Raw genomic sequence first — 22,285 nt, forward strand, 5'->3', positions numbered from 1 at the left:
CGTAGCAAAAGTTATCGCGTTTTAAAGTTTTGCAAATCCCTTTTTGGATTCAATTTGGGGACGTAGGCCAAGAGAAGCAAGGAAGGGATTAGAACGCTGGATTTTTTAATTGGCTAATCACCCTTGTATTTTTAATTAATTACAATTTATCCCACTTCCTAAAGAACATAACCTATAGAATTAGGAGAAAGCAAACACGATTTTGTTCTTTCTTTCTTCTTCGTGTAAGTGCGAAGATGCTCTACAACTGTAAGTCTTCTCCTTCGTTATCTTTTCATTTATCATCAAATGAATAGGAGTTTTACCCTACTGATGTATCTCTCCATGGGCACCGATTACCCAGCTTTGTTATACAATTTTCAGAGCCTGCAAATTTTGGTAACGGATGCTCTCTCTATCTCGGAATTATGCTACTGTAAATCAATGTTGATCGACGATACTCAGTTGTTTTAGCTCTACTGGGCATGTCTTCTCTACAACTAATAATGGGATTTTAATTTCTGCTATTTTAGAACCTGCAATTTATTTGGAGAAAAATCCCGTCTTATGTAAATGTTACACACCTTGTTATACAATTTTCATGGCACAAGGATGCTCTATCTAGAAATTATGCTACTGTAAGTCTTTCCCTTGTTATGTTTATCTGTAGCTTCAATGGATTAGGGGTTTACAGAATTTTAGGAGGCTGCGATTTGCTTTTCTGCTCTCAGGAGCTACAGTTATGTTTATCAGCATACTCTCAAACTGGTAACAGCTAATAATGGGATTTTCGTTTCTTCTTGTTCAGAACCTGCAAATTTATTTGAAATGAAAGACCACCCTGTAATTGAAGTAACTACAACATTTTTCATTTGCAGGTTGATGCAAGTAAACGCATTGTAGAACAAAAAACTCAGAAAACGAGATGCATCCTTTCTTTACTATAGTCATGATCATTCATATGTTTTGTGGTCATAGGTGAGAAATACCAATGTGAACAAGGGCCAGAAACATAGAGCATCGGTTTGATTCTTAAACAGCTCACATGTTTTCCTGTCTTTGTAAAAGATTTTGATGTCGCTTTTAGTTCTTTTATTGAAAATTTTGGCATTTCATTATTTAAGCTAAGGTAGCGTATACATATCAGTCTGTTATGTCACGCAAAGTCTCGTGCACATCTTCTACCCCAGTTTGTCTCGTGCACATCTTCTACCCCAGTTTTTTTTGTTTTTTTTACTGTTTCAGAACCTGCAAATTCAAGATAATGAAGAAGCAGCCATTTAAAGGAATAATTCCATCCACTAAGGTACTCAGCTCTGTCCCACGTTCTGTAGTATATAACATCCACATACTCAAACAGCACCTATATATCTAAAATTGTTTTTGATATATATGTTCTCGCTTACAATATATGTTTTCTAATATCCAATTATTTAGTTAGGCCAATCTATACTAATAAGAGAAGGGTTTTTCTAACTTTCACTTTAACTTCCAATTTTTTTCCAACATTGTTACAAGACTATTCCTTCCATTTTTTAGTTTTAGCATCTAATATATTTTATAATGAAATCATATACCATAGAACCTAAAAAAAATACTAATCAACCCAACTAAAAAATATAAACAAATTAAAACCAAATAAAAATAGAAAATAGTTTCATCCTTTTAAAGTAAAAACTGAAACCAAATTAATTTATGATAGACTAATTTAAAAATATAAAAGATTTTCTAATATATATATATATATATATATTATATATAATGTATTAAAGACACAATTCAAATTTGTATTTAATAGTATTCTATAAGTTACAGTTTGACTGTCTTTAAAACATATGTACTAAAAAAATATGGTATCATAGCATAATCGTTTATCTCCCCATGAAATAACAGAAAGCAATAGTTTCAAAATTAATTTATTGTTAATCATACTATTTATTTTAAAAATAATTAAAATTAGAGACAATTTATAGAGAAAAACATATTTATATTAAATTTGACACACTTTTATTTTCAGGAATTTTATGAAAAAATTAGTTAGACATAGAGTATAAGATATTTGTTTTGTGATAACTCAAATTAAAATAATTTATTGAAATTTTTTTAATAAATTAATTTATTTTAATTATTTAACGAACATACAAATTTATTAACTTTGCTGTGAATAATTTTCCTATTACTATAAAATGGTTTCATACATTTCAAAGTAAAAACTGAAACCAAATTAGTTTATGATAGACTAATTTCAAAATATGAAAAAAATTCTAATGTATAAAAACTCAACTTATATTCAATAATCATATAAATTGTATTAAAGACAACTCAATTTGTATTTAAGAATAATTAATAAGTTATAGTCTGATTGTCTTTAAAACATATGTACTGAAAAAAATATAAAGGTATCATAACACAAAACAACAATTTCAAAAAATAATTTATTGTTAACTATACTATTTATATAAAAATGATTAGAAATAGAGACAACATATAGAAAATAAAAAAAAATATAAAGGTATCATAACAGAAAACAACAATTTCAAAAAATAATTTATTGTTAACTATACTATTTATATAAAAATGATTAGAAATAGAGACAATATATAGAAAATAAAAAAAATATATTAAATTTCACACACTTTTCTTTTCATGATTTTTTTATAAAAATTAGTTAAACTTATATTATCAGATATTTTTTTTGTGATAACGTTTTAATAAATTATTTTAAAATTGACTCATCATATATAAAACTATTTTTTGTTAACTATTACTTTTAGATGATGACAATAAAATTAATATATAGGACAACATAAATTATCTATCAAAATAATTAAGCAATATCTTAATTTTTCTTTCTAGACTACTTATCAGTTTTTTTTACAAAAAAACTATTTAACGAAAATATCATATATAGTTGACTTTGCGATAAGTAACGATCTTATTACTATAGTAACATACTGTTTAAATAATTTCAACAATATATTGTAATCAATAATATTTAGTAATATGTACTTTAATTTTCCTCTTTATCGTGACCCTTCTATGAAACACTATATAACATATATATATTATAAATTATAGTTGACTCGTAGTATTATGAATATTATTTTTAAGAAAAATATGAACAATTACATCTGTACATTTCATATATAATTTAATAGAAATTTCATTATATATTTTTAGTTAATAATGCATACATAAACCACACATCGCGTGCTACTTTCTAGTGGTTTATATTACTGAATAAGTTGATTACTATTACAAATAGTAAAAACCATTTATCAATTCATTTCTACTGGTCACGTTATCTACTCCAAAATATGGTCCAACGAAGTACATACATTACCACCGTCCAAAACTTTACATTTTTCTCAAAAATGCATCCTGCTTCTTCACTTCTATTAATTTAGATGTCAATTAATTCTATCTACTTCTAATTCCTAATTCTGTGTGTATTTAATTGAACAATATGACATGGCTCAGCAGCAATTAAACTAGATAAGCGATTACAAGTTAAAAATCCAACATGTTGTTGTGTGTCGAAATTTTAATCATATTGTCGCTGCTCTCCCCCAAATAGTTCCTGTCAGCTTACTCTGAATTTGTTTTTACAAATAAAATGAGTGACAAATAGAAAAAACCTGATAACTTAGACTACAAGAATTTCATTTGCAGGTTATTATTTATACTAGTTTGATTGAAGTCCGATCGTATGCAATAGATATACAAAATCCAGACGAGATACATGCTATCGTCCAAGCTTAAACAATTGCATTTTCGTTCAAAGGTTAGTATTATAATGATTGCATGATCCGATGATACCAACCTGCAAAGTATCATAATCCTTCTTCCTCGTGCAATTTAAGCTCTTCTTTGGTCTCAGTTTGGGTTTGTTACTCATTTATGCAGCTCATCCATGGCACGTAGAATCCCTTTACAAACTCTGAATTCGTTGCAAAATAGATCTTTTTACCTTTACTGTTTCAGAACCAGCAAATCTGCTCTATAATGTGTAGAAGACAAAAATCAATGGCGCAAGGATGATCTCTATCTCGCGGAATTATTTTACTGTAAGTCTTCTCCTTCGTTATCTTTTCTTCTATCCTCCATGGATTAGGGGTTTTCGGAATTTAGGGGCAACTGGGCTGCGAATTGCTTCTCAGCTTTTCCTCCTTGATGTAGCTCTACTTGCCGTGTCTTCTCCAGTCCTTTAATTATTTCTGAGACTTTTCTATTAACTGGTTTTACCCTACTGATGTATCTCTCTCTGGGCATCGATTACCCAGCTTTGTTATACATTTTTCAATGGATTAGGGGTTCACAGAATTTTATGGGGCTGCGATTTGCTTCTCTTCTCTTCTCAGGAGTTGATATAGCATACTCTCAAGTCTCAAAACTGGTTACAGCTAATAATGGGATTTAGAACCTGCAATTTATTTGATTTGTCAAGTAAGATAAGACCACCCTCTGCACTACAAGTAACTAAAACATTTTTATTTGCAGGTTGATGCAAGTAAACGTAGAACTCCGCTTATGTAGCTCCTCTACTCAGCAAACTCTTAAGCAATTACTTCTGGGTTTATGTTGCTACACCTGCAATTTTCGGAGGCAATTATTCCTTAATTGCCGTGGGCTCCAGATTTCTATAAGCAGCTACGGTAAGGTAATCTTGAAATAGCTTTTCACTACGAAGCATAAAATTCCACTAAAGAATATAATTTCACTACGAATTATGCAAGTCTTCTCCTTTGTCTTGTTTTTGTTGCACAAAGATGCATCCTTTCTTTACTATACCTGATAATGACGAGTCATGAGCATTCATATGTTCTTCTGGGCATATTAAGATGGAAAAGAGTAATGCCAATGTCACTAAGGGCCAGAAACAAAGAGTATCCGTTTGTTTCTTAAAAGAGTTTGATGTCGCATTTGATTCTTTTATTGAATATTTTGGCATGTCAGTATTTGTGTTTGAGCAAAACAAAAAGGAGAAATTTGATCTCTTATTTTCTATGTCTAAATATACGATAATTAAAAACATTTGCATTAGAAACAAACTCTAATGCAAATGCCTTGTTTTGTATTGTTGCTTATCTTGTTTAAGGCTTCGTCTCTCTCCTATAATATGTTTCTTCTTCTCATTCAGATCATGTGGTTGAAATATATTGATGAAGCCTCATTTTAAACAATATCGACTTCGACTCAGGTACTCAACTATGTCTATATATCTAAAATTGATGGAAGTAAGCTTGAATTTCGTGAGTATTAGTTTTCTTCACTTGTAGTGAGTTTACTTGTTTTATAGATGCATCTATCGCACTAGTGTTTTTTTATTGAAATGATAAAGTCCGCTTAAGAGAGTTTTCTTCGTCCAATGTTATTATGTTTATGATTCTCACACACTATCACCTGGTTCTGCATTATCGAATGATTTAGTTAGGCTGATGCTTTATATTGTAAGCATTCTACACGAAATTCTCTACTTCTTTTTACTGACTAATTAATCACAATTACAAATAAAAAAACAATTATTTATTCAATTCTACTGGTCACGTTTCTACTCAAAAAAAAAGGTGAAATGATTTTAGAATGCTTGCTTTGCTTATTCTCTTCTCTTATCTTAGATGTCAATTATACTTCTAATTCAGAATTCTGTGTGTATTTAATTGCGAGTGCAGTATGACATGGCTCTGCAATTGAGCCACAACTAGTAAGCGATTACAAGTTAGATCAAACATGTATTACCTTTAGTCTAAAGAAGAAAAGTGTGACATTTTTTTACCGTTACTTAGCATTTTTTTACATATCAAAGTGTGACATGTATTACCCTTAGTCTAAAGAATTTTAGGGCACTGCGATTTGCTAGTCTGCTTCCATGAGTTGATGTAGCTCTACTGGGCGTCTCTTCTCAACTCAGCATACTCTCAAAACTGGTTCCAACTAATAATGAGATTTTTGTTTCTGCTGGTTTAGAACATGCAATTTATTTGATATGTCAGTAAGATAAGACCACCATGTGTGTCTCTGCACTTGAAGCATTTTCATTTGCTTGTTGAGACAAATATCTGTTTTCTTTCAAGTTATTCAGAAAACTGTAAACGCTCGGTCGCCAGAAAATATCCACTATCACCTTTGTTTTAAATCCAGGTCTTTTTTTCAATTAAGACGTTAATTAAGAACTGAGGCTGCAGTAGATCAGATTGAATCAAGTAAGTAGCGGATTTTCCTTCGAAGATAGTTTTACTAACTCCATCCATGACTTAGTTGTATATACACTTGTGTCTTCTCTGTTTGTTTTTTACCAGAAACTGTGAATAAGGGCCAGAAACAGAGACCATGTTTTCATGTCTTTGTAAAAGAGTTTGATGTCGCTTTTGATTCTTTTATTGAACATTTTGGCATGTCATTATTTTTGTTTGAGCAGAATAAAAAAAGAGAAATTTAATGGTGCTGCGAGGGTTAGTCACAAAGGTAACGTCTGTAGAGAAACTATACTTCAAGTTTGCATTAGATTCGGCTTAGGTTGCATTAGATCCGGTTTTGTGGCTGCCTCTTATGCAGCTTCTACAGTGCACATCTTCTACCATCTTAAATGGTTACAAAACTAATAATTTTTTACATTGATTCCCACTCGTTAGGTAAATGCTTGCTGCTTCTTCACTTCTCTAATCCTATCTACTTCTAATTCCAAATTCTGTGTGTATTTAATTGCGGGAACAGTATGAAATTTAAATAAAACTTAAATCATAGTCTCGCTGCTCTCCCCTAATTACTTCTTATAAGCTTACTCTGGATTTTGTTTACATCTAAAATGAGTGACTCTGTTAACTACTGCATTTTCTTTTGCAGGTTGTTATAAGCTTACACTGAATACTAGTTTGAGTGAAGTCATATCGTATGCACTAGAGATACAAAACCCAGACGAGATAGTAGCTATCACATGCTATCTTCCAAGCTTAAACAAGGAATTTTCGTTCAAAGGTTAGTATTGCAACGATTGCATGATGTGATGATACCTAGCTACAAGGTGTGCGTCCCTGTTTTTGTTTTCAAAAACCAACTATTTAAATTAACAGAGTATGAAACTTCATATGTCCGGATACACGTCTGGAAGGATCCTCACCTAGACTGGAGAACTTAAGTACGCATTTTATAACCCTTCTCCCTCGTGCACGTTCAAACTCTTCTTAGGTCTCAGTTTGGGTTTGTTACAAGTGAAGACAGAGAAAAATGCAGGGTAAACCATGGATTAGTTGGGATTTTCTCACTTTTACTCATTTATGCACCTCTTTCATGACACCTAGAATCCCTTCGCAAACTCTGAATTCGTTGCAAAATATAATCTGATTTTTTTTTTACCTTAACTGTTTCAGAACCAGCAAATTTTGGATGCAATTCTCTTCTCCTTAGGTAAAGGATATTGCTTCTTCTCTTATTTTCTATGTCCAAATACACGCTAATTAACAACATTTGCATGTTATCAACTGTTTTCTATTGTAGCTTATCTTGTTTACGGCTTGTCTTCTCATTCAGATCACGTGGTTGAAATATAATGATGCATGCCGCCATTTTAAACAATAATTACATCAACTCAGGTACTCAGCAATTGAGCCAAAGGTTGAATTTCGTGAGTATTAGTTGTCTAGACTTATTGTGAGTTTAATTGTTTAACAGATGCATCTCTCGCAATGTTATTATGTTTATGATTCCCACACTCTAGCGTCTTCCACTGTTTATGTAATAAATACTATGACCTGGTTCTGCATTCTCCTAATATTTAGTTAGGCTGATGCTTTATATCGTAATCCTTTTACACCAAATTCTCCACTTCATTTTACTGAATAAGTTAGGACATTTACAAATAATAGAAATCAATTATTAATTCAATTCCACTAGTCACGTATTCTAGTCAAAAAAATGGTTTAATGCTTGCTCTGCTTCTTCTCTTCTCTTATTTAGATGTCGATATATTCAATCTACGTCTAACACTGAATTCTGTGTGTATTTAATTGCGAGAACAATATCACATGCCTCTGCAATTGAGCCACAACTAGTAAGCAATTAGAAGTTAGAATCAAACAGGAAATCTGATTACTTAGATTTTGTGAAGATATGTTAGTGTCTATGATAATTTGTGCCTATGATAAGAATTGACGAGTTTAACAACGAATTGCTTTGTTTCTTTATAGCTTTACGGAAACTAGATTTCTATTTTATATGAAATATATACATTGAAAGCACACAAGTTATTATAGAACATAAGGTATGTTACTTCCTGAAACCATAAACACTTTAGGGGATTTTCAAATGGCAATGTTTACTACTTATGTGCTTATCTTCCACTTTCCTTCGTTTATGCAGCTCTTCTAGGCACGTATTCTGCTCCACTTCAGGAGGAAAACTAGAGGAGAAGGAACCAGGGCAACCTTTGAGGCCGTTCGATTTTTTAATTTGCTTTAGGATATACATAATCTTTTTGCGCCCGTTTGTTCGGCTGCTATGTCGTGCCAATGCCCTTTATTTGTTGTTGCGCCTCTTCCTTTTTGTTGAACATTGCACCCGTTCAGTCAGGAAAGGATCAACAAGAGATTGGGAAAGCATCAACCAAAAGTTGAGAAGAATATCGACCAAAGGTCAGGAAAACATTGCCTAGAAGTTCGGAGAAAATAATACCAATGATCGGGAATGACAATCGAGTGTGGGAAGGACCATGGTCGAGATATTGTCCCGAGCAAAATGAAACTAGGACAAGAAAATACTTCATCTATTCAGAGACTGTCCAAGATCAACGAAAATTTACCAAAGCGGACAAGGTTAAGTCTCAAGTGGACCAAGGTCAGGAATATATACGTCCACCCAATTTGAGGATGAATTTATTTTAAAGGGGTAGACTTGTAACGTTGGCATTCTGCGATCCTAAAAGGGTGCAATTTGCCTTAATGAAACGATAGCTAGAAGAGCTTAAGTAGCTACACAACTAGCTCAATCATCTAGAATACGAGTTAAGCGAGCAAGAAATCATGACAAGCTCGATGAACTAGCAAACTCAGCTGATATTTGAGATTTATTGTGCTATACACACAAACATTTGAGATCTCCACATGCCATAATCAACAAACAACAACAAAACAGACAAAACACAAATGAAACAAAGCACTAGCCACCTGCTCAGGATGGTGTCGACCCATTAAGTATGGTTGCCATGTGCGTATAGCAATGACAATGGCTAACATCTCTCTTGCATCAGTGGAACACGTACATTTTGTCACGCCCAAGGTGCGGCTCATAAACGCAATTAGTCTGCCATGTCTCGAAAGGACTGCACTAATGCCCTCACCTGAAGCATCTGTTTGGATGAAAAAACTGTTCAGTAATGTCCGGCAAAGAAAGAGTAGGTGTAGTAGTCATAGCCGACTTGAGAGCTGTGAAGGCCTTCTCGACTGCATTCGACCACTCAAAATTGCTACAGACCCCGACCCCGGCCATCCGATGGCCGGTGAGGTTCTCTCATCCTTTACTCGCTACTAAGTCATATTATACGGTCCATTCTTTAAACAAGGTTCATTCACGCATTATGTGATTCAATATCTAGAGTCTATATGATATAACTTAGAGTAAAGCAAACATTCGAACGTTGTATTAAATAATCAAAGGATTCTATACAACTTATGAGTTTGCATAATAAGCTATTACAAGCTGTATAATCGATCCTAGCTACCCATATCACCACCACTCATCTTCCCGGCCATGAGTCTCGCGCCTAAGCACTTCCTTTCCCGCGATCATTCTCCTTTCCTGAAATCCAAGTAACCATCAATAACCTTCCCCTTAGCCGTACAATGTCATGCAATGCACGCTAAGTTCTAACATTCGTCCAGTACAGCGGTCAGCCGGTAGAGAGTTATCCCGCTCATTAGTTCGGACGGTCTACCGAGGAATCTGTACAGATCCTCGTCCAACCGCCGATCCACGTTTACTTTTCTCCGTCCGTACCGTTCGTACTCGGACACTCCGAATGGTACGCTGGTCGGTAGGGAGGTAGCATGTCGAGAACTGTCCGCATCTGGCCGAGAACTGTCCGCAGCTGGCCGAGAGTTTTCCGAAGCTGACCGATCTTTGTCCCATGCTTGGCTTGTTTCCCTCCTTGTCCAAGCTAATGCGTAGCTCTTTTCCCTACTTGTCCAAGATCTCCCTACCATCTCGGAACAAGCGACGACCTACGATCCTATTCAGGATCGCGGGTGTTACACTTGCCTTTCTTGAGCATGTTCTATAAGGCCCGCGATCCCGAATAGGATCATAGGCCATGACTTTGTCCAAGGATGGCAGGGAAGTCTCAGACGAGTCTAGTAGGAGCTACTCACCAGGTCGGATAGTGGGGGAGAATGTGCCAAGTATGGGAATAAAGATTGGCCATCTTGGAGATGTCGACCAGCTCTTAGCCAGCTATGGACAGCTTGAACAGCTATGGACAGCTCGACCTACTGCCGACCAGCTGTTAGCTAGCTAGTGTCAGCTCGACCAGCTAACGTCAGTTGGACCAGCTGCTAGTCAGCTACCCCTAGCTTGACCAGCTGCCAAGGAGCTCGACCCAGCTCAGCCAGCTGTTCGGTGGTGGACGGGGTGCAAGCAAGCTGGGAAGCTCGTGAATGGCCAAGAGGAAGGGATGCGGTGACCAAACAGGTACGGCTGAATGTGCACGATCGAACAATCAAACATGTCCATGGTACGGTGAACAAACGAACGTGACAGAGTTCAGACTCAGACGGCGTACGGACGGCTCGAACCAGGTTCGGAAAAGGATGGTAGGATGGAGAAGGCTATCCCACGAGTAACTTGACTCGGAAAGCTTTGATTTGGATGGAAAGACGGAAAACAGCTCGGTAAGTAGTTCGACCTGAACAGCTCTCAAGGAATGGAATGTGGAACGAGGTAGCGACACAAAAGTTATGAAAGGACACGTGATATGGCCAGCTAAAACGACTTGAACCCGGTTCAAATCTGTTTAAGGGTTTTCGTTTCGAGGTTGTGACGAAGAGATAAAGAAATAACTTTTGATTTCAATGTAGGCTAGCTTTTAGAATGAGGGTATAGGCCCTTAAATAGAAAAGTATTCACAAGGGAACACTCAACCCTAGGAAACATGGCCATAAAGTAAAAGAGGAAACAAACAAAAGCAAACCCCAATCCAACGGTCTAAAATATGTTCAAACAAAAGGAAGGAAGAAAGATAAGATTTCCACTTCATTTGGCGGGCAATGGATTAGAGGTTATAGCCTCGTTAAAACCTTCTCAGTAAACCCTGTGAGACAAACTCGAGTAAGGAAAAAGAGTACTACTCCCTCAAACGTCTTGGTGTCTTCACCCTTGGGTAATTGTAAAGACTGTCCGGACAACCTTGGACAGGTGGGATAGATCATCCGGTCGCGAGTCTAGATGGGTCGTGAACTTGGAGTAATCATTCGCTGAATAAGTTGCACTTGGTCCGGAGGTTATTACTTGCACTCTTGCTCCTTGTGGTGGCTCCTAGAATGATCCGTGGTACTGGAACTGCGTCCTTCGTGCTGCGTCCTGAGCTAGTTCCATCGCCAGTCGTATGTTGGTCAAAATGTGTGTCCGTGTCCGTGTCCAGTGATAATGGCCATGTCGCATCATTCTTGAAAGACACTGACCCAGACGTCTCGGCATCCGCGATCACGGTTTCGTTCGGCTCTACTCTTGGTCGAAGATCCATCAATATAACCCGTTTACTTAGCTTTGGCCCGTGGCCTTGCTTGGTAAACCTTTATACGCAGAGGATTGTAATTTTACTCTTAACCCATCCCTTTGTAACTTAGCCATACAACCAACCAACCCCACAGTCTTTGCACATTATAGATGGGAACTTATAGTCCCTTCGGTGCAAGGAGCTCGACTGAACTCGGCCAGCTGGACAGTGGTGGACAGTGTGTGGGTCAGCTGGACAGCTCGTGGACAGTCATGGGACGCGGTGACGAACGGTCATGGCCGAACAGACACGGTTGGACAAGCACAGCCGAACAGACACGGACGGACGGTCACGGCCGGACAGGCACAGAAGAACGTGCACGATCAAAGGGTCTTGTCGGACAGGTGCCTTTTGGGGCCTAGACTTCGGCCAGAACCCTATAAATAGAGGGCGTGGCCTTCATTTCCAGACACCATCATCCTTCCATCGCCCATCTAAGCCTAAGAAGAAAAGGGGGTGCGGCTCGGCAAATTTACTCATCCAAACTGATGCGCATGCTACCTCTCTATCAAAGGTACGATGAGACGAGCGACGGTTTGGCTAGCGGGCCGATCCGATAGTAGGATAAGCGGCGGTTCGTCATAGAGTCGGATCGATCCGATAGTAGGAAGATCGACGGTTCGATCATAGAGTCGGACCGATCAAAAGGTCATCGACGATCCGTGTCAATGGATAGATCGATCGAGGGTTGACCGGTGATTCAATCGCTAGTCAGATCGGGTGATCAACAGATCGACGATATGAGCCATAGGTTGGATTGATCGGTCGGGTGGTCGACAAGTCTGTCAGAAGTATCGGCCTGGTCGGAGGTCGATCGACGATTCGATTATGGGATCAGAGCAGGCGCTGATACCAAGATTGACAAGTGGATGGTGTACCGGTTAGCTGGGGAGCTCATCACCAAAAGGTCACGCCGAACGGGTATGGCCAAGCGTACACAAGCGAACAGGAGCGATTGAACGGATTCGTCTGAAGGGTGCCTTTTGGGGCCAAAACCGCGGCTCAGGACCCTATATAAAGATCGCTTTTTCCCATTTGGAGGGATCCATCGAAAACAGAGATACCTACAGAAAACTCGAGAGTGCGAGTATAATATTTGGAAGAGAGTTCCGAGAGATAGAGAGTTCAGCGAGTAAGACCTAAGGGTCGGAGGTACGGTACAGTACCGACCTTATGGTTCTGGGGAATGGGGTAGTTGCATGTGCATAAGCATTAATAATGCTTTGGCTGGTTCAGTTGGTCGGAGGAAAGGGGGTGCGGCTCGGTCGTGATACGGCCGAACTGATGCGCATGCTACCTCCCTATCGACCAATGTACCATCCGGGGTGTCCGAGTACGGACGGTTTGGATGGAGAAAAGTAAATGCGGCTGGACGTGGATCTCTTCAGATACCTCGGTACACCGTCGAACTGATGCGCGGGATAACTCTCTACCGTACAACCGCAGTACTGGATGGTTATTATGATCTAGCGTGCATTGCATGATACTATACGGCCTAAGGGAAAGGTTATTGATGGCTACTTGGATTGCAGGAAAGGAGGGTAATCGCGGAAAGGGAACTGCTTAGGCGTGAGACTCATGGTCGGGATGATGAGTGGTGGTGACAAGGGTAGCTAGGATCGATTATACAACTTGTACTAGCTTATTATGCAAACTCATAAGTTGTATCGAATCCTTTGAGTATTAATACAATGTTCGAATGTTTGCTTTACTCTAAGTTATATCATATAGACTCTAAATATTGAATCACAGAATGCGCGAATGAACCTTGTTTAAAGAATGGACCGTATAATATAACTAGTACCAAGTAAAGGACGAGAGAACCTCACCGGCCATCAGATGGCCGGGGTCGGGGTCTTTCACACTTCATCAGCAAATCTTCTACCTTCATTCCTTGCCTTCTATCCAAGTCCTTTTCAGGTCCTTTGGTCATGGGTTTTTATTTTTAATTTTACCCACTAGTGAGGGTAACTAATTTGTCCCAAATTCTAAGGTCTTCTCCTCCTTTTCTTGTGATTTCGATGCTTCTTGTCATCTGTGTCTCCATCCTGCTACCACCGTGATCTCCATTACATTCATACCTTTGTTGTAAAGTTTCTGGAAGCTTGAACTTCCTCTCCTTCCTTGGTCTTTACGAGTCTTCTTGACTTACTTCAATCTTTGTCGTTCTTCACACCGTTAATTGTCCTTGCCAAAACCTTTGGCTTTGACTACTTCATTATACGCTCTCTCCACTCGTGCCATTGGAAAGCTTCTTCATTTCCAGCAACTGCTTGGTTCTCCATATTTCTAATTTCTTCGGGTGCTAAGGTTACTTTCTTGATGTACCGCGACTTGTCTACTCCTTTAAACTCCTTGGCTTGATCTTTCCCTTTCTTCAGCTTGTTCTTGACACCTTTTCTTGGTCGTATAACTTGGTTCTCTCCGGCTTCTTGGTGCGTTCATCATGCGATTTTGCATTATTTGATTCATTGCCTTAGCACTCCATATAACTTTACTTCTCCGTCTCCTTTAACTTCGCATGATCCTTTCCAACTTGCCACTTCAAAGGTTGCCGCTTTTATGGCATTGATCAGTGGACAGGCTGCCATGTAATGGCCATTCTTGCCACAGTTGAAACATATGATGTGAGATGGAACAGACAGATAAGTCTTTCCTCCTCTTGAACACTCTCGGAAATAATGGCCTCGCTCTCCACATGAGTGACATACAACTTTTCCTCTCTTTAAGCTTGAAGTAGGCCCTGCTTGATTGGATTGACTCCTCTTTCGATTTGTGCCATCGCTTGGCTTAATATTTTCTTTGTTCTTCGCACGGTCTTGTCGAATAGCTTTCTTCTCCCTTTTATACATTTCCTCCACGTTCACAGCTCTTTCAACCGATTCATCGGTTTGTTGGTAAGTTACAGACCGTAGTATACTCCGGATGTCTGCTAGCAGTGAATGCAAAATGCGACGAACCATAAATACTTCATCTTCTTTTCCTTGGTACACATACCATTGGATTCGGGTGAAAATTGACTCCAATTCTTGAACGCTCTTCTCGCCTTGTTCTAAGCTCATGATCTCAAGCTCCAATCTGTCTCTGGCCTCCAGTGGAAAATATTTCGCTTCGAACTCCCTTCGAAAATCTATCCAAATTGGATTCCTATGACCGTAGTGTCTCTTCATGCTGGTCCACCAATCTCTTGCATCGTTCTTCAAGTAGTGCTCGGCAACATCCTTCTTGAAGTCTTCTGGGCATCAGGTTGCATCGAAATTCTTCTCCAGGTTCTGCAGCCATTGCTTTGCTTCGAACGTTTTTGATCCTCTTAGAAAAGACTTGGTTCCCAAAATTTTTACGATTGCCACGATCTCTAGGAAGCTTGGGGACTCTGATGCACTTGGGTTTGATGCTTTGATTTGCCGCATAAGTGCTAGTACCTACTGGAACACGGCAATTACAGTTTCTCCTGTTCCACTCTCAGGACGTCTTGGCTCATCGAGTGCACTCATCTGTCTTGGTTCTTCAGGTGTGTTGATTCGTCTCGGCAACAAACTCCCTGGGTCAAACGGTTCTTCATATGCAGATTGTACTCCAAATGGTGTTTGGCAGAAACTTGCTAGTCGGGATGAAGAATCTTGCGGCCCACCTCTCTTGATTTTGTCTTTCTCTCAACATCAATTAAATCATCATCTAACGGTTCTTGCCATTATTTTTTATCAGCTCTTGAATCACCCCATGACCATCCCTCTTCGCTTCCACGATCTGACATCTGCACCAGCAACCAAGGGTAAGTCCTAATCCCATCTACCTAAAATGCACAAGGACGAACCGGTTTCCTAAAATTGCCTTTGCGACTCATTTACTCGATAAAATATTTGAAAACCTGTGTTCCATGAGCATCATAACTGATAACATCATTATTTTACCCACTTTAGCTATAGTTTTCATATGCATTTAGGACTAGTTTGATGAGATTTCTGGTATAAAAGGTCTATTATCAAGTATTTCAGGTTTCAACAAGGTTTTACAGGTTTTATAGCAAATTGGACCAAAAGACAAGGAAAACATGTTTCAGGACAGATTCAGAGCTTTACAGTACGGGCCGCTTTTGAAGACCTTCCAGAACTCACATTTTGACGTGCTTGGTGTCTATGGAAATCCGAGAGAGTAATCTTTCTTCTTGAAGTGGAATCAAGTCAACCCATCCAACCATACGGAAGTTATGCTCATTTTACCAAGACGTGTTATAAACCATCGTGAAGAGAAGCATCCAGCCAATGAGCTTTTATTGAAGGCCTGACCAGCGACCATCACTGTGGCCCAGTCCAAACTCCTCCACGGTCCAGAAGCCTCTTTCGCCGCCCCTTGTTCTGCACTTAAGAAGAGAAGACGTTTCTACCCTTACAAAACCCTAACCCTAAACAAAACCCTATAAATACTCTAAAGACCTAGGGTTTCAAGGTGTGCTTCCTTTGTGCCTTCAAGTGCCTTCATTGTGCCTCCAAAGAGCCGACGACCAAAAGCAGCCACGACCAGAGCCCTCTCTCGTTCATCCTTTGAAGCCTTGAAGACCCACCAATCTCTCCTTCTACTCCTTCTTATTTGATACTTTCATTGCTTATTGGGATCAAGTTACTTTTGTGACAAATAGAGAAGTTTCCTTTGATCCCCTTTTGTTATTTGATTCATTTTTGATGCTATACTTTTATCAATGACCTCTCTTTGCATCATGAGCCAGTAGTTTTACTTGTTGGGTTTTATGGGGTCATTCAAGGGGAATTCATGGTTCGCTTCAATTAGGTTGTTAGATCTTATTTTCGGTTTATATTAGAGTTCTTTTGGGACATCTTTATCTTAATGCATGTGCTTGGATTGATCACCAAGTGCTGATCTAGAGAACGGGAGCTCTAACTGCGTTACCCTACTTCGCCGAACTAGTGTTATACCGCAACCTCGCGTCGTAACCTGCATAAGTTGAGTTGCGGAGTTTGGTGAATGTATCAAACTTGTTTTACAAGCTGTTTCACATGCGTTGTTGCCTGCGAAAATTGAGTAACGGAGTATGAAGACTTTAGACTTTCATTCTATGATAGTAGCTTGTTAGTTCATTAGTGTTTCGTAGTTGAGAATTTAGACCGAAATTAGTATTTACTTGTTAGATCTTACACTTAATATTGCTTAGAACCAGGAAGACCTTGAGATGACTCCCAAAACGCCCAACACCTTAGTCTTATAGTTTTAAACCGTTTTTATTTATTTGCAATAGTTATTAGGAAAACCAAAACCCCAATCTCTTCTTTAGTCTTAGCCATAGTTCTTTCTCTTTTAATTCAATTCATGTTAGCTATTACTCTCTGTGGGATCGATCCTAAAATACTACACTGAGATTTACTGTGCACTTTCAGTCGCTGTGTAGTCTTTTCAGGTAAAAAGATTTAAAGTGAAATTCTACACACATCAGAGCTTTTTGGCGCTGTTGTCGGGTAGTAACTAGCTGCCCATTGAATTTGATAAGAACTTTCCTCTAAGATACTTTGAATTTTTTGTTTGAATTTTTCAATTTAAATTTAAATTTTCTTGTTTTTCGATAACCTCTATTTTCCCTTTTAGTTTCGGTTTTTGAATTTTGTAGTGCATGACTAGGAGTCAACCCTCCGGAACCGTATCTCCAATTCAAGACATTGATCGACTAGAACGTGAGCTTTGGAAACTTCGAAAACAACAACTCATGGCCGAAGAAAGGAACCAGGACCAATGTCTCCTTAACCTCGACCAACCGCTAATACCTCCTGCTCTCAACGAGCAAGGGGAACCAATTATCGCACAAGGTGGCAACCCCAACCTTATAGCCGCTGATCCCCAACTCAACACTCTTGTTGGCCGAAAAAACCTACAAGCTCCTTGTGATGCGAATCCTCTAGGGGTGGGAGACAACCTCTATGTTCCTCCTCACCAGCCTGCTCTCGTCGCTAATCCACCACTACGTCAAGCTGGCGGAAGACAACCTGCTTATGTGCACCCTCTAAGACGTGTCGCACCTAACCGTACCATCACCGACTATGATGCTCCTAACCGATTTGTTCAAGACCGCGCTGCCATCCGAATCACTCATCCTCCACGACGTGATTACGAGATTAAACCTCAAATTATTGGCTTGGTGAAGCAAAATCAGTTCCACGGCCTTTCTACTGAACATCCGATGGACCACATTGATCTTTTTGAAGAAATATGCTCTACAACAAGAACCAATTAGCTCTAAGTCTCTAAGTAAAAAAAAAAAGAGAGAGAAAAGGATCTTCCAATAGTCTCTTAGAAAAGAAAAAAATATAGGATTATTATTAGGAGTTTAGCAAAGAAAAAAAAAAAGAAAAGCAAGATGTCTTAAGTTTAGACCTTAGGATGTGGGTAATTTTATTCTAGGGGGTTTGATAAAAAAAAAAAGAGTGAATGGGAAAAGGTATCAAGAGTTAAGCTTTTTATGCCCCAATTGTTTTCAATCTTAGATAGTTTTTACAATTGTCTTGCATTGACTCTTTTGAGAGTAAGCCACCCAAAGATATTCTTTGAAACCTACCTACCCAAAAGCCTTAACCTTGAAAACGAGTGAGTTTGATTCACTTTCCATTCGCAAAAAATCGCCAAACACTTTCATGAATGTGAAAGAGATGTTCTTTAGAATTGCAAGTCTTTGCTGTTAGTTGGAGGTTGAACTAGATCGATGCATGGTGATAAGCATAGAAAAATTTGTAAGTATGTTGATTGGTCTTAGCACCATTAAACTATCTTGAACGACTATAGCTTGAATCCTTCGCTTAGCTCAAAAGGTCATGATTCCCATTTTAGAACCGCACCCTCCTACTTTCTTGCTAGAGGACTAGCAAGATTTAAGTTTGTGAGTATGATAACTATCTAATTGACATGTTTTAAGCATCCCTGTTTGTCCATATTTTGCATTGTTTTCACCTTAACCTTAGCATGTTTAGGTTATTTACTGTAGGAATCCACATGTAGGCCATTTAGGGTGTTGCATTCTTGCATTTGCATATTTTGGATGAAAACAGGTGCTTTAGAGCCTAAAATGGGGGGAAACAAGGTCAAATCCAAGCATGTACCCGAAGGAGCTATTAAGTAGGAATAACAGTCCGAACACCAACCCAATCGAAGAGGATCCAAGAGTAAGAAGAACAATTCGAGGACCTATCCGAAGGACAACCCGAGCTTATCCTCTAGCACCTCGTCGAGTAGACCCTCGGACAGAACTGGGAAGCTAGGGTTAACGGGTTTCCATATATAAATCCCCCTCTTCTTCCTCTCGCCCTAGCACGCTGTAGACCCTCAAACCAGATAGCGAGAGCTTCTGAGAGAGATCTTGAGCGACTCAAACACTTTTTCCACTTTGTTAGGATTCATTTTTATTTCTTTTTGCGTTTTCTTGATTCTACACTCTTCTACTCTACCCTATTTTCAATATAATGCAATTCTCATTTGTCTATATTTTTGTGTTTCTTTCCATGAGATCTGAGTAGTGTAGTAAAGTTTCTAAGGATGTGATAGACGATTTTGTGTTCTTGATCGGTTATGGTGTCTTAGCTTTGATATTTGTGTTTTATAAATTCCCTTCTAGATTGGTGTTCTTAATGCTATCAACAGACCGAGAGGTTGAGACTAGATCTAGGATATTTTACCACCGAGAGGTGTAGATTAAATGTTTGAATCAATCAATGCTAGAGATTTACTCACTTAGCCTAACAGATTAGATGAGTAAGGGGTTTACTGACAATAATGAATCGGTTTGTATTGCTTGCTTGGTCATGTTTCTCCAACAAGAGTTGGGTAGGGAAGTGATTAAGGTTGATTATTTCTATCACGAGAGTGTTTTAACAAGATTTTAGAGAATCATTGTCTAGGGAATATTTGCTTGCGGCATGCAGGACATCCATACTGGTTAGGAGCACTTAGGAGTCGAGTACCCCATCCTTAGGAGCTTTTTTATTTAGATTTTTGGCATTTTATTCATAACTCGATCCCTTACCCGAACAGGTACCAATCACATGCTTCGAGTATACCTTCGAGCTGTTCATACTCATCTTGCTTACTCGATCACCCCACCGATCCTGTACTCGAATGCTTAGGTCATGTGGTTCTTGTTTATTTATTTTCTTCTTATCATTTTAGGATTGTTAGATCAAACTCATTGATTGCTTGGCTTTACTTGCATATGTCTGATCATATCTCATCTGCTAGCATAACAACCATTTGGATTGATAACCCTTTGTACTACAACAGCATAGGGAATTGATACCATGGGTGAAAATCCTACTATCAATTTGGCGTTGTTGCCATTTGTTTGCATTTACATTTGTTACGTTTAAGATTTCAGCACTTGCTAGATCAAGTTCTATCTTACATTTTGTTTCGGTACTGACGTGATTACTTTCGTTTTTGTTTGTTTTGCATTTCTTGTACAACCCGAGTACCCACCCAACCCGTCACTCGATCACCTGGATCGAGTTGACCCTCGTGTACACACTCGGTCAACTGCTTATGCATGCAAACACGATCCAAGGGTAGACAACACTTGAGTCCTTTAATCGACAACATTGATATACCAAGGTTACTCCGTCCAACACAAGTTCAACAACCGCACCAACAAACAATTGAGGAGGAAATGAATAATCAGAATGGTCCACCAGCTACTTAAGAGAGGACCAACATAAAAGCAGGGGATGCACCATCTACTCACACTCAAAGACATGGAATTGTACCACCAGCAGTCAAGAACAACAACTTTGAGATCAAGAGTAGTCTCATCCAGATGATACAGAGCAACAAGTTTCATGGATTGCCAATGGAGGACACATTGGACCATCTGGATGAGTTTGATATGCTCTGTAGCCTAACTAAGATCAATGGAGTTAGTGAAGATGGATTCAAACTCCGGCTTTTCCCATTCTCTTTGGGAGACAAAGCACACATCTGGGAGAAATCACTCCCCAAGGAGTCCATCACCACCTGGGAAGCATGCATGAAGGCATTTCTAGCCAAATTCTTCTCCAACTCCAGAACTGCAAGGCTGCGAAATGATATTTCCAGCTTTGTTCAGAAGAACAATGAAACGTTCAGTGAAGCTTGGGAACGTTTCAAGGGATACACAAGCAGATGCCCTTATCATGGATTCAAAAATGCTTCATTGCTAAGTACACTATACCGAGGTGCAGTCCCTAAGATACGGATGTTGCTGGACACCACAAGTAATGGCAACTTCCTCAACAAGGATGTCGATGAAGGATGAGATCTAGTGGAGAACTTAGCTCAATCTGATGGCCACTACAATGAGAAATATGATCGCTGATAGACTCCTAGGTGAGGATCTATGCCCAAGGACACACTTTGCAAGGTCTTGAAGAGGGATGAACGAAATGATGAAGATGAATGGGTAGAAGATGCAGCGGAATGGAGAGATTAACGACGGAGAAGGTGTAGAGATGGATTTGCAGCGGATTGAAGGGGAGAATGAAGTGTACTTCTAAGAGAGATGGAGATCTCTTAGACTACAGGCTTGATTACAACTTAGATATGACACACTAAGAAGTAAACAAGTTGAGAAGATACTACACACTTCTCAGATCAAACAAGTAAAAAGAAGGTTTTTGAATAAACTGTTTGATGAGAAACAAATGAGAACTACATTGTCTTTTTATAGGAGAAGGGGGGACGAAGGAGAAGAGAGGAATTAAAGGCCTAGGAAATCATGCAAGAGCTTTAACAAGGTCAAGCTCATGCATAATGTCTAGGAAATTACAAAGCAATAAATGCAAGTTTGAATAAGAGAGAAAAGATAGAAAATGGGTCAAGGCAAAGAGATGGGGCCTTGGACCACAACTTGGTCTGGCAAAGGGGTCTTGAAAATGTTACTTAGGCCTCAATAAAAACCTTGTCAAGAAAACCCAATGGGACAAAACTTGACAAGGGAAAAAGAGTGCATAAGCAACACTTTACCCTTTACCGAGCACCTTGAGTTGTGACCATTGTCCAAGTGGTTTGAGCGACGTCTTTCTGCTTCTTGTCCATCTCTTTGATTAGTCCATTGATAGCTTGGTTCAACCTCCTGGATCTTGATATTGTTAAAGGACCAGCCGGAACAATCAACGCTTCCTCCGATGCTTCCTCTGGTACAAGCTGCTCCGCTGGTGCTTCCTCTGGTTCAAGCTGCTCCTCCAATGCTTCTTTTAGTTAAAGATGCTCCTCATGTCCATCTTCTTTGGTTGATCTGTCCATGGTCTCATCATCCTCTCCCACTTGAAAAGGATTTGACCTCAAATCCGAATTATCTGCATAATAAGGAAGAAGATCAGAAACATTGAAACTACCATTAACTTTGTACTTACCTTGGAGGTCGAGTTGGTAGGCATTGTTGTTGATTCTTTTGAGGACTGTGAATGGTCCATCAATTCTTGGCATTAGTTTGGATGCTTGCTCCTCCGGGAAACGCTCCTTCCTAAGATGAACCCACACTTGATCACCCTCATTGAAGATGACCTCTTTACGCCCTTTGTTTGC

General features: G+C 38.9%; 2 long non-coding RNA genes across 5 annotated transcripts; both read left to right on the forward strand.

The window, feature by feature from the left end:
- Nucleotides 1-197: 197 nt before the first annotated feature.
- On the forward strand, nt 198-5,179 carry LOC104773868. 4 transcript variants are annotated; one of them, XR_002037200.1, is made up of 6 exons: nt 198-249; nt 344-1,285; nt 3,652-3,763; nt 3,964-4,046; nt 4,263-4,639; nt 5,120-5,179. It is a non-coding gene; the product is annotated as an uncharacterized LOC104773868 (long non-coding RNA). The 4 variants fall into 4 exon arrangements; XR_002037198.1 differs by lacking the exon at nt 5,120-5,179 and adding an exon at nt 4,821-4,874; XR_002037199.1 differs by lacking the exon at nt 5,120-5,179 and adding an exon at nt 4,821-4,874 and having other exon boundaries at nt 4,263-4,634.
- Nucleotides 5,180-6,346: 1,167 nt separating this feature from the next.
- LOC104773870 lies at nt 6,347-7,732 on the forward strand. The gene is made up of 5 exons (XR_002037196.1): nt 6,347-6,444; nt 6,823-6,954; nt 7,050-7,210; nt 7,347-7,383; nt 7,507-7,732. It is a non-coding gene; the product is annotated as an uncharacterized LOC104773870 (long non-coding RNA).
- Nucleotides 7,733-22,285: the final 14,553 nt, after the last annotated feature.

Source organism: Camelina sativa, unplaced genomic scaffold, assembly GCF_000633955.1.
Source record: "Camelina sativa cultivar DH55 unplaced genomic scaffold, Cs unpScaffold00690, whole genome shotgun sequence".
NCBI lineage: Eukaryota > Viridiplantae > Streptophyta > Magnoliopsida > Brassicales > Brassicaceae > Camelina > Camelina sativa.